Source organism: Protopterus annectens, chromosome 15.part0, assembly GCF_019279795.1.
Source record: "Protopterus annectens isolate FY-2018-M chromosome 15.part0, PAN1.0, whole genome shotgun sequence".
In the NCBI taxonomy this organism is placed as follows: domain Eukaryota; kingdom Metazoa; phylum Chordata; order Ceratodontiformes; family Protopteridae; genus Protopterus; species Protopterus annectens.
The window spans coordinates 707612928-707625834 of record NC_056749.1 but is presented as its reverse complement, the minus strand read 5'-3'; the positions used below and the strand labels follow the sequence as shown (position 1 = coordinate 707625834).

General features: G+C 36.3%; 1 protein-coding gene across 1 annotated transcript in view; it reads left to right on the top strand.

The window, feature by feature from the left end:
* Positions 1 to 12907, top strand: part of SLC9A6 (solute carrier family 9 member A6) — a 2005079-nt gene that overhangs the window by 931722 nt on the left and 1060450 nt on the right. The gene's annotated exons all lie outside the window — the stretch shown is intronic.

Sequence of the window (12907 nt, the reverse complement as noted above, 5' to 3'; positions counted from 1 at the left end):
GTTTCTCTATAGTATAATAGCTTAGATTTTGTGTTCTTGTCTTACTTCTCCAGAGCCATTAAAAAGATGGAAAAAAGTAATAACTGAAGATACAGGGAGAATGGTGGAGACTGATGCAGAACATGAAAAATATGTATAGTCTGCATTAAAATAAATTACTCAGAATGGGCTAAAATAAAAAAACTCCAAAACTTAATCATCAATCAATATTTTCAGTAGAATGGAAAGGGAAAGTAAGAACACTGTAATCATTGCAAACACCGAACTTCCAAACTTTCCCGGCAACCTTTGTGGTACAAGCATTTGATATGAACCGTTAGAACTTTTTTAAATAAATGTATAAACTTTTGTTTAGATTGTTAAAGGATGCAAATATTACATACGGTCAGGTAAGCAATATAATAAATAGATAATTATTTTGAATTGACCTCTAGAATGCTTTGACTACTGCATTTACCTCCTCTGCTGTCGATGGAGGAGAAATTCTTTGAGTTTTAGTTGTCTGCAGGTAAAAACATCAATAGGTAGAATGTCAAATGCGGTTCTCCATAGGAAATCATTGCAGGTACAATTTCTAAGCATCCACTGGCAATGATTCACTTTTTTGGGATATTCCTCCCTTCTTTTAGTTGGTGTTACTGTGGAGTGAGTATATATAAATTTGGAGGGAATTGGTGGCTTGGCCCTACATTGGAAAGTGCAGGGGGGCTTACTCCCCTGTAAAAAATTCTTGAAGTTACATTTTTCACCCTAGTTTGTTTTGGCAATTCTTTTTCAGGATTTTGGATCATTGGTTTTGTGGAAGTCGGCATGTCATAGTAGAACCATTACAGTTGGTCGAGGTAAAATTCCTTGAGCTTCAGCTGCCTGCATGATAAAAAAGAAAATTAAAAGGTAGAATGTTGACTTGGCGTGACCATGAAATTGGTATATATAAGTTTGGGGGATGTGGGGGGGGGGGCTTGCTTCCTTGCAAAAAAAATGCTTACAGTCATATACTTCAAAGACTACTATATGGCATTTTGGATCCTCAGCTTTGTAGCTGTAGGATCTTCATCATAGAACCACTCCATTTGTCTCAGAAGTCTCTAGAGAACCAAACATCCTATTTAGGCATTTGTGATCCAGGTAAATGGATTGTTTATTGTGGACTTTTTTCCAGTCATGAGCTCTACCTTAAGGAAAAGGGAAAAGATTGCAAGGGTCTATATTATTAGTTCAAATGCACAATTGTCCGAACGCTGAAACATCGAACTGGGAAGTTCGAAATGTCAAAATAGCGAAGCTGTGGAACATCCATTTGGTGGGCTGTTTCCGTGGCTTTACTATTTCCTCCACTGTGGTGTGATCTTGGAGTTGGTATATTTAAGTAGGTGGGATGTGGGGGGCACGGGGTGTGGGGGGTGAAGCCCCCCCCACATTAGGAACAATCTGAAGTGTACGTGTGTTTTTTGGTTTTGTACCGGAACAGCGATTTTTTTCCCTGGGAAAAAATCTCTGTTCTGTGTGTTCGAGGTTATTGCATTTCGAACTTCCAGGTTTGACATTTCTATAGTCGAACTTATGACAGTTCGACTATGTGATATAGACCCAGATTGCAAGTATGGATAATTCATACTAGCCAATGAACCTGTGTGCCTTTGAGAGGTGAAAGTAAACAAAGCAACTGATAAAACCAGCACAGATGCACAACAGGTATTGATATTACCTGTATTCTGCTACAAGTTCATTTAGCATCGCTGAACCTATGAGAGCCTGTCTCTGTCTGCAAACGCTTTATTGATTCCCTAGATATTTCTTTTAATGTTGCTTCATAAAACACTTACATACTAAGTAATCCTGAAATCATCCTTGTCAATGTCCATGATTGTGTGCAGATTGTATGAATTTTCTTCAGTATTAAGAGAAATATATTATCATTAGAAAACACATTACCTTTAGAAGGTAGTTTTCATGTGCTCTGTGTACCTGGTGTAGCTCCCATCAGATCTGTCATCTGCTTTAATTCTCATGAAATAATGTGAGGTGCAAACAATTGCAGTCCTCTGCAATACCATCCAAAATGAAAATCCCTTTCCATATTTAAAGCAATCTTTCAATCTGTCCAGTTACAATTTTTAAATACTGAATCCTAAGAACAAAATTCTTCACTGAAAAACCTGCTTAATATGTTTATTTGTATAGAAGAGATCTAAACAGCTATGCAAAGAATAAGAAAGGAATCTGACTGGGCATTCCTAGACATGGAGAAAGCATATGACAAATTCTCAAGAAAACTTATTTTGGGCAGTACTGAAATGGTTCAAAGTCCCAGAAACATTGGTAAAATGAGTTCAGGCAATGTGCAAGGATCTAATGACCCAAGTATGAAAGGAGTTTGGACTCTTAGAGGGGTTCCCAGTTGAGTGCACATCAGGGTTCACCTCTTAGCCAACTGCTGTTCATACTGTTGATGGACTATATTAGCAAACAGGTCAGAGGGGACAGATCAGAAAAGTTACTGGATGTATACATATGATGTGGCATTACAGGCAGAATCTGATCAAGACCTGGGATGGGTATTTGAGGAGTGGCATTTCTGAACAAAGGTGTCAAAGATAGAATCAGAGGGGTTGCAACTAACTGGCATAGATTGTCAAGGACAGTGTGTGACAGAATAATGCCAAAGAAGTTGGAAATTAAAGTGTATAAAACAGTGGTTTGATTATTATTACTGTTTGGTACAAAAACCTGGGCACTGAAGGCAGACCACTTGAGGAATCTAGAGGTAATGTAGATGAGGTGCCTGAAATGAGAGGTAGGATGCACATTGTAGCACAGATGAAATGAGGACATCACAGCAGAATCACAAGCAGCTCCTACAGCAGAAGATGTCAAGGAGAACAGATTGCAGTGAGTTGAGCATATGAGGAGGAAAACAGAAGACAATTGGTGAAGAAGATTTACAACAGACAGGAAGAAGGCATGAAGTAATGAGGGCGTCCAACAAAGAAATGGATGGATTGTGTGAGAGAAAACTGATGAGAGAAAACTGATGAGAGTCAGGCATGACTGTTGAAGAAGGTAGTAGAGTGGCATTAAATTGAGAGATAAAGGCAGCAATTGACACAACACCCCAACTCCATGTAGATAATGGGAAAGAGTGAGCTGATGGTGAGGATGATAATGATCCCTTACTACTTTAGCATCTTTTCCTCTGTCCTAAAAGGTAGGAGAGTGGTGCTAAATTCACAGATAATAGCAACACTTGATGTAACACCCCAACCCCAAGTAGAAACTGGGAAGAAGGGGATTGATGATGATGATGACGATGATGATCTCTTACTCCTCTTTAGCTCTGTCCCATTTAAATGTGAGGAATTTAACAACCATTTTACTGTGCCTCTCTAATATACCTGCACAGAATGTTTTTCCTCTTCCTTATTTAATTCCCACCCATTTGGTCCATGAGACCAGCCTATCTTCCTTGTTGTTTTGTTTACATGTCTCATGTGTGGCCTGTATCATCTTCCCCTTTAATTTGTACAGGTACAGCATTCCTCTTCCTCTGTCCCGGGTCTATATCACTTCGACGAAACGGCAGAAGTTCGAACACCATATGTTCGAACTTCTAACCTCGAAGTGCAAAACCATCAAAGGCTTAGAACAGCGATTTTTTTTCCCAGGGAAAAAAATTGCTGTTCCAAGAAAACCCACACACAACACAAGCACACCAAAATAAATGATCCACACATATACACTTCACAAAACCCTACTTCTAACCCTACACTAAACTGTACATACACTACTATCTATCCACTTACCTTAACCCAAACCCTAAGGTCCATAACTATCGCACACTCACCTTTCCCACTCCCTAACCCTAAGGTCTGTAACTATCGCACACTCACCTTACCCGCTCCCTAACCCTAAGGTCCATAACTATCGCACACTCACCTTACCTGCTCCCTAACCCTAAGGTCCATAACTATCGCACACTCACCTTAACCCGGTCCATTCGCACACTTACTTTAACCCGGTCCGTAACCTTCACACCACAGTGGAGGGAATAGTAAAGCTGCAGAAATGGCCCACCGAATTCTTTCCCTGGGAAAGAATTCGGTGTCCCGCGGCTTCGCGATAATCAGTTTTTGAACTTCACAGTTCGAACATATGGTGTTCGAACTGCTGAAGTTTCGATGAACTGATAGGAACCCTCTGTCTCTCCCTGTTAATGACTAAACATTCCAAATTTGATCTTTCCATTAAACCCTGCATCTAAAAGCTGTTCATTACATCCAACTTCCCTTTTCCCCTACTTGTCTACAGATTTTCCATAAATTTAGGACTCATGCATATTATCCCCACAAATAATTTGTTTCCAGTACTTCCTACTTCACATCACACCATCTAATCTAATTATTCCTTTCTTGTTTTCATTTAAGACTTCCAAAATAGATTCTCTATATAGCAGGGTATCTTAATTCTACCACTGTCTGCTTCCGTTACCAAAGTCCCCACCCCACACACATTTCTAGACTTCAGTAGCCTTCATTTGTCACTAATTTCTTTATCAACACAATAAAAAAAAAACATATGCACAACTTGGAAAGTGGGGAGTATCCAACCCATGCCAATTCCTTCCTGACCTATCATTCCCACCTGCACTTTTACACCTTGTATTCCCCATCCGCTTATCTACTATTCATTTTAGATGTGGGACAAGTATGCAATTATAAACTCCATTTAAGACTAATGAAGTAAATGAAAACATGATAATGTTCATCCTAGCTATCAGCTCAGCAACTTTTTGCACAGTTTGGTCACATTCATATCTATAGTATCAGGAATATCTTTCTTAACATCTAGACATATGAAAGTAACTGATGACTTTTCCTCAATCATGAGATGTCTCTTCTGCCATTTCTCTTCACCACCAACCTAAAATGTCCTTTTCTTCTTCCATGTTAAACCATAAGTGATTACAAACTCCTTCACCACCCTCATAATTATTTGCAATCATTTCTAAGCAATCTAAACCACAGTCTGCCCCCTTTTGTCTACTTGTAGGCTGTCCCTTAGTTCTAAATCTAATTCATATATCCCCACAATAATAAAAAAAGTGTGGCGGGAAGTATCAATGTCTAGTTCCATTGTGTTTTGCGTGGATAGATAGTCCATCACTGAACGTGACTTTTAGGTGATGCCTAGAGTATACTTATTACCCATCCTTTTGATTTGTCCGCAAAGCTCCTGCAGTCTAAACCTATTAAAGCTCATAAAGAAATTCCCATGCCACTATGATTAACAATTCACTATGACTAACAGCAGTATCTCTGTCTCTATAGTATTTCAACATACAAAGAATAGCAGAATGTGTCAGATCCCAGCAGGTGAAGGATTATAGCGTCCAACAATGCTCCTTCTGTAACACTACAGGTACTCCCTTGTAAGGGAGGTGAGCCCTGCTTTTTATCAAGTTTATGTCCTTTATATCCTACAACACCTAAAGGAAACAGCTAGAAAAGAATGACCACTGAACTGCCTGAACAAATTAATGCTTTATGTGCTCCTAATGTGTCAACTATGGATTTTTTAATGAATTGATGCTGGCAAGATGTGATATACAAAGCAAGTTAAGAGACTTTAAGGCAAATTATATATTCAAACATATCAGAATAAAAATGTAAACTGCATTCCTGTATGACATGAACTCAATTAATGTTCTTTCTTGCAGCATAATAAAAAATGTTAAACATTTTTTAGCATGCGGAATGTACTTTTTTATTATTAATGTAATTGATGGATCCAACATGAAAGATATTCAAATGTATAAAAAAAAACATAAAGGTACGAATCATGCAGAAGGGCACACATCATGCAGAAAGCAGTAGTTTAATTGCTTATGATGGAGCATTGCTAGAAGTTTTTTGATGGGTCCCCCTGTATTCTTACTTTTGTATGGCAGATTGCACAGAGGTTTAAAGCTCTGACTTGCTAGTGAGCTGCTTCCTTTGCCAGTGTTACAGGATTTGAATCTTTCCATCTTGATTTGCCTGCTGTGTCACATTCACCAGGTCACTTAACCAGATAGAGTTTTGGGGCAACTGGAAAATTGGTCAAGGCAACTTAATGGTCTCCTGGACTGCATGCCTAGTAATTACCTTTGAACTTACCTTTCCCCCTCCTAATAGGACCCGGTGGGTACACAAACAGGATAACAATCAGAACATTCAGACCAAGGGATTTGATAATTATTCTAGCACAACTTATGAACCCCTTCGCAGGAGTGAGAGGCTAGCCGAGAAAGGTAGAAAGAACTCCTCACAGGATTTTCAGCAGCCCCCCGGCAGAACGGGGGCATGGGGACAGAAACAACCACCTCGGACATGGAACAACAAACACAGTTAAATGACAATCACATTGTATCTGAAACGCTACCCTTACATAAAGACAGTCTTTTTACCACAATGGGTAACAATTACTCTATTACTAAAAAGGACAATTTTGCCATATACAACTACACGGATTTGCAAGTAACGGATCAGACTTTTGATTTATTTACCCAGGGATTTCAGTTTGTTCCCACACGCCCCTACAATTTACCAAAAATTTTAGTTGAGCTCAAACTTTTTGCTAGAAATTTAAATTTAGCACATCATTTTAAAGGACAATCTTACATTAATAATGGGCTCAGTAGAACTAGCACATTCAACCCCCCCCCCATACAGCCTTTGATTAAGCTTTTTGAAGAATTAGTTGAGAAGGATCTTAGAATTTTGCATCCACAGGGAATAAAATCACTGCCCACTAATTTAGATGAACACAAACTCTGGTTCATTAACCACCTTAAGAAAGAGAACATCAGGGTTATGAAACCAGACAAGGGTGGTGGGGTTGTTTTGATGTACAATTCCAGTTATGACAGTTACATTTATGATACGTTACAAGATAGTGAACAATACGAGATTGTATCCAGGAACAAAGTCAATCTAGCCTATTCCAAGATCAAATACATGCTTACTGACCACCTGTTACAAGGAGCTATAAATGAGAAATTGTTTAATTATTTATATGTTGAGAAACCCAAAACGCCAGTAATTTTTGGAATCCCAAAATTCACAAAGGTCTGGACCCATTGAGATTTAGGCCTATTGTCTCAGGAGCAGGAAGCATCACTGACCCCTTAGGTAAATTTATCGACCATGTTACAAAGCAACTTGGTTCATCCCTGGAACATGTTTGTAAGGATTCCTGGGATTTCCTCAAAGACATCCAACCTTCCTTTTTTCAGCCTGAACTCCTCATGATCACTATAGACATCAAAGACCTCTTTCCTAGTATACCACACACAACAGGGCTTGAATGGTTCAATGATGTATTGACCACTGAAACTAGCCTTAGTAACAGAATGGCTGGTCTTCTAGTTGAGTTCATGGAAATTTTATTACAAAACAACTTTATTTATTTTAATGGTGAGCTTTTCAGGCAAAAGAAAGGTGTGGCTATGGGTGCCTCGTGTGCTTCTTTGTATGCCAATGTACTCTTGCACAAATGGGAACAGATGTTTATTTTTTCTACCACTTGGGTTCAACACTTAATACATTATAGGAGATACCTGGATGACATCTGTATCCTGTGGAATGGCACCCTTAATCAATTCCTGGATTTCTCTCGTTATATCAATTCTACTACTTCTTTTTTAGTGTTCACTCACAACATTAGTGAAAATGAACTTCACTACCTTGATGTTACTTTGTACAAAGATTACGACAATCAAACATTTCTTTCTAAGTTATACAGAAAGCCCACCTTCTCCAATTCATACTTGCACTTCCAGAGCGGACACCCATTTTGTCAGAAAAAAAGGCATTGTTAAGGGTCAGTTTATCAGAGCTTCTAGGATGTGCAGCACTACTGCTGATTTTCTAGATGAAATATATTTTTTGAAGTCTCTGTTTCCTGACAGGGGTTATCCATCTTCCCTAGTCACCTCTTTAGCAAAGGAAGTGATGGACAATAGAGAAACTAAATATCCCCCACTTCTTGGTACTGGGGAACCCTCTGATACAGTTAGCAGCACTGTGGTACCTCACATTTCTCAGAGTAGTTTTATTTATACCTACTCTGGTAATTCCCCTGAGGTTGAGGAGGTGGTTAGGAGGCATTGGCTTGTTTTGACCTTTCACAAAGAATTTAAAGATATAGTACCAGCACACCCTAACTTTGTAAGAAAGAGGGATATTAACTTTAAGGAGTTATTTGAAAGAAAATCTGTTTCCCTGGGTAATATCCGTAAATCAAGATTAGGTACTTTTAAGTGTGGGTCTTGTAAACAGTGCCACGCCATTATTAACGCTTCTACCCTTTTTATTCCCTCTAGAAATTTCAACATTAAATCCCATTGTTATTACAACTGGGGAAGCAAAGGGGTAGTATATCTAGGTTTTTGCACCACCTGTTTAAGTTTCTATGTCGGTAAAACCGAGAGGTCACTTAGAAAAAGAATATATGAGCATCTCTATGACTTAGGCAAGCACAAGGAATCTAATGCATTTTACAAGCATTCCCTTTCTTGCCCCGAAATTGATCTCAAATTTATTGTGCTAGAGCAAGTGATGCTGGATGCCAGGGGAGGTGATTGGAAACAACTCTTGAGTACAAGGAACTTATATGGCAACTCAAGTTGGATGCAGGTAGACATCCTGGATTGAAAGATAACATTAATATAAGCAGTGTTCTTAAATTGAGAAAGGCCCGACTATAACAAGTTATTTACACCTTTTTCAAAACAAATTTTCATGGAATATGACAAATAATTTGTTTTTTGTTTTAATCATTTTATTTTATTTTACTTCATTTCATTTTATTTCATTTGCTTTTGCAAATTATTTACATGTATACACATATACAAATATTTATTGATATACAAACATACACAACATTTTAAATATTTTCTTTATATATATATTTTTGAAATTAGTTTTTTTGTATTACTGTTGTATTTAAATGTTTTGATATTTGAACATTATTAATTTAATATGCTCTTCAGAGCCAGCAGCAGTTTTCATTTTATCTTACATTTCACTCTTTTTATCTTACATTTCACTCTTTTCATTTTTATTTTATTTACATTAATTCTTGTGGGTATGCTTTAATGCATTTTTAAAAAAATACGTATTTATTTTCTTGACATTAACAAGATGTTTCTGATTTTAAGTGCTTTAATGCAACATTGATTTCAAGGTACCTGGTTTGTAATTCAATATGCTAATTAATCAATTAGCACTTTACCCAAAGGTATTTAAACTTTCTGTTGCACTCTTTATTTTAACTTGATAAAGCTCGGTAATAACCGAGCGAAAGCGCTTGTTTTTTACTGGTCTACAATAAAGTATTAATTTGTATCCTGGTTCGGTTTTTCGCCTTGGATTTATTCTTCTTGGTTTTGCTTGCTGCTTTTTTGGATTCTAAGTGTCACCTTTGAACTTATATTTATTGTATAAGAAATAGAACTGCAGTTTCTCTCAAATATTTTGTTTTGATATTTTAATATCAAAATGACAACATGGTCAATGGCTAATACCCCGGTGCATTGAAAAATATTGGCAATATTAATAACATAAACTTCAGTATTAAGTCCAGGAGCATCAAAAGAAATAATTCAATCTGGATCCTTTGGTATCAGCAACAGTTGTGAAAATGGACACAGTTTGTGGAATTTAAGAAGTTAACAAAAAAGGAATTGAAAACTTTGTAAACAAATTACTATTGGAGAAATATTTACTTTTGCCTCTTGAGGGCTAAAGACTGATAGCCTACCATCATTTGAGATCACAGAAGACTTATGATTTGTTAGGGCAATCAAAGAAAATAGCTCTGAAATGTAGTAGGGTATGGATAGCATTAGGTACAAATACAAGTGCCTTTTTTATAGCTAAACTGCAACAAATAAAAAAAGGTTAATGAGGAGGTTAACCTGGTTTCTGGTGAAAAACACATTATTTCCACCTGCTTTCTAAGCAATTGCAGCTCTCCACTGCCACCCGGGAGAAGCAAACATGTAAATCCCCTTCATTTCTCCCCTTTTCTGCCTGGCTTCTGTAGTACCATAGCTGTTAATGAAACCTTGGTCACCTTGGTCTCAGTCAGGGATTCATCCTCCCCTGCAGCATGGAGCTAGGTTACCTAGCACTTAAAATTTAATGATAATGCAATGGCTGATGTTAAATAATTCCAGAAAGTTACACATGACATAATAGTGCAGGGCTCAGAAAAGACAGAAACATTGATTTATCAAGTTCAGGAGAATATGTCAATATTTCTTGGAAGTTACTGTACAATTACTTTCAAAAAACATCATTAAAAAAGGAAACATACACTAATGTTTATTAATGTGGCATATATTAGTTTCTGCATTTGGAGACTCATACTGAAGAAGGCAAATGCTGAACCGGAATATGTCCTAACCTGATGTTTTTTAAGCAACACTAATAAACATTAATATATGTTTCCCTATCTTTCTGAGTGCTGGCTTTTGCATTTTGGAAATATTTGTGGTTTCAACTGTGCACCATTGGATTTTTTGTGGATGTTACATGTGAGGTTGGATACTTTTACTTGCTATATAATCCATTAGAATATTAGAAAATTAGTCACAATGAAATAACACAATTTCAGAGTCTTATAAAGCATGTGTTAGGGATGTGGACACAATCAGGTTTTCTGACAGTGAAAAAGGTGAAGGAATTGTTGTTTGAATTTTCCCAAAATTTTGTATTTAAAGGTATTCCCATGATAAATAAGGATACATGGAACTGAGTGTTTGACCATGATCTTCTCTCTATATTCAGGAAATATTAAGAGCTTTTGATCTATTGATACAGACTTCCTCAGAATAAAATATACCACAAAAAACAGACCATATAAAACAGTTATCCCCTCCCCTTAAAGTAAAATTTAAAAAGTCATTGATAGGACTTCTAAATTATCCAAAATACAAATTCCAGCACCACCCCAATAACTATCTTAAAAAACAAATAAATGCATATATATATATATATATATATATATATATATATATATATATATATATATATATATATATATATATATATATAAAATGCACAAAAATTAAACCGACCCATGTGGGGGGGCTTCACATCCCCCTAACTAAATATACCAAATCCAAGATCACACTAACCAGGGGAAAAGGGCAAAGTTCACCATGGTGGCCAAGTGGTTAATTTCCTGATGAAAGATCCTCGGTGCTTTGTGGTTTTGGAATTTTAAGGTTTTGTTGAAATCGTCTCAGTGAAAATGGATTTGGGTAAGAGTTCTTCTTTCAGTTAATGAACGTAGACCCATATATATATATATATATATATATATATATATATATATATATATATATATATACACACACACACACACACACATATATACAGACATACCCACACACACAAACATATATATATATATATATATATGTGTATGTGTGTGTGTGTGTGTCAATCACTTTCAATCTAAAATAATTCATTAATAATCATTTTTAAAAGTTATTTAAAAAAACTTTTCCAAAGCATAATATACACATGAAAAAAAATACTTTTTGTTAATATAAAAAACACCCTCATGGCTACCAATCAACCATATTAGAAACCATTTCGTTTACATTGTGAACTCATCATAATTATTATTGTAGTTTATACAGAATATTTATCCCTGTCTTTTTTTAACACTGGAGATCGAAAAAAATGTATTTTATCTTAATAAGGAGAAAATTTTGAATTAAAAACTAATTGTAAAAAGCTGCTTTTAGTCAAAATACACTGCCAATAGATGCCACATTCTTCAAATCACAACCATTTGCTGAATTAGCTTTTAGCTGCCACCTTAATTTCTTCAGTTCCAATAAATATTTCCAAGGGCCCTGCTCACATCTAAGATTGTCTACTACATAGAATTTTAAACTATGTTCATTCACTATGTTTACATGGTTAAAAAAATGTATTGTGCTCATCCTTCTTATTGATGTCATATAGGTGTTGATAAATCCTTACTTTCAAGGCTTTTTTCTGTCTTCCTAATATAAAAACTGGGGCAGTTTTGGCATTGTGCTGTATAAACCTCCCCTGCACTTGAACAATAGCATTTTTGCTTAACTTTCACTTCACCATAGCCTTTAATGTATAAGGAAGATGTTTCCAAAATGTGGTTACACTGCTTAAAATGCCCACACTTCCTCATACCAGGGGACTCATAGGTCACACCTACTCTTTCTATTAGGGTCTTAAAACAAATATCTATTTTTGTAAACAAAATTAGGGGAGGAGCCCAAAGTTTGAAATTGCTCCCTGCTGGCTTTGAAAATATTCCAGTTTTTGTCCACCACATATCTAACAGCAGGAAAATCATGATTATATGTAAGAATCAAAGCCTTGTTGTATCTAGGTCTACCAAACTGTTGAGGTTTTTTGTAAAAGTCAAAATGGCCCTTACATAAAGATATAATACCCCCTCTTGCCACTTAAACTGAACTTCTTTGAAAATTACTCTGGTAAAACTAGATAGACACCCCTGTATCTCAAACATCTTCTTTAATTTAATGCATTACTCTAAAAAATATTGTCCTGGATATCATTCCTGCCAATCTTACCATCTGACCTTTAACTAAGGCTCTCTTCTGAAAAATGGGATGCCAGCTGTTGAAATATAACAGTGAGTTTGAATATTTGTTTCCAATATATATTGGACTCAGAACAATTGCACTTTCTATTTTTTGTAATTTTTATGTCAACATAATTAATTTCTTTAGGGGAAACATTCATGGCGAAGTCCAAAAACTCTAGGGTGGGGTTCAAATATATAAAATTTCCTTCAACTTATCCAAACTATCAGTCCAGAAAATAAAAATAACAATCTCATG